Genomic DNA, 780 nt, shown 5'->3' on the forward strand with positions numbered 1-780 from the left:
GGGTTTTGATATTGAATGAAATTGATGTACTTATGTTTGTATTTTTATTTTATGTAATTCTTTTGTAATAGAAATGGATGTTTATGTATTTGGACTTTCATTTTTATTTTGTGTTGTGTACTTGGATTCTTGTTATAAAGTTAGTGTTATAGTTAAATGTGCATGTGTAGTTCAATAGATATTGAGTTGAATTGTGGATTGTAATGTGATTTTTGTTTCGCATTTAGTTTTAATTGTTTAGTATTATGGTTGTGTTAGGAAATGTTGTGTTATTTAATGTTTTAGTTTTATATTTATTTCAAAATTTCATTACCCAAAAATTCCTCTAATGATTTATATGTGTAGAAAGCTCCTAATATTACAGACCAGGAGAAGTCAAAATTTGAGAAGGCCTGCGGAAATTTCAGAATGATGAAAATGCCTACAATACTGAGGTGTGATTTATATTTATAGTTTTTCTTTCTACCTGTATTATTTCATATTTAAAAATGTAAGTTTGGGGGAGGGAAGAAAAAGATTTACTATTAAATATTCTCTATTTTAATATTTTCAAAAATTATTTATATGTGAACTATTATGAATTTAATTTAGGTAACTATATTTTTGTAACTATTTAAATATTATGGTAGATTTAAAGAAATATTTTTGTAATGAAAATTAATTTTTGTAACTTAAGATATTTAGTATAAGAGAATAAGATTATAGTTAACTATTTAAAGTAAATGAAACTATATTTTAAAGTATTAAGAATCTGGAAATTCATTTGAAAAGAAAAGATTG

Source organism: Phalaenopsis equestris, unplaced genomic scaffold, assembly GCF_001263595.1.
Source record: "Phalaenopsis equestris unplaced genomic scaffold, ASM126359v1 Scaffold000240, whole genome shotgun sequence".
Taxonomy (NCBI): Eukaryota; Viridiplantae; Streptophyta; class Magnoliopsida; order Asparagales; family Orchidaceae; genus Phalaenopsis; species Phalaenopsis equestris.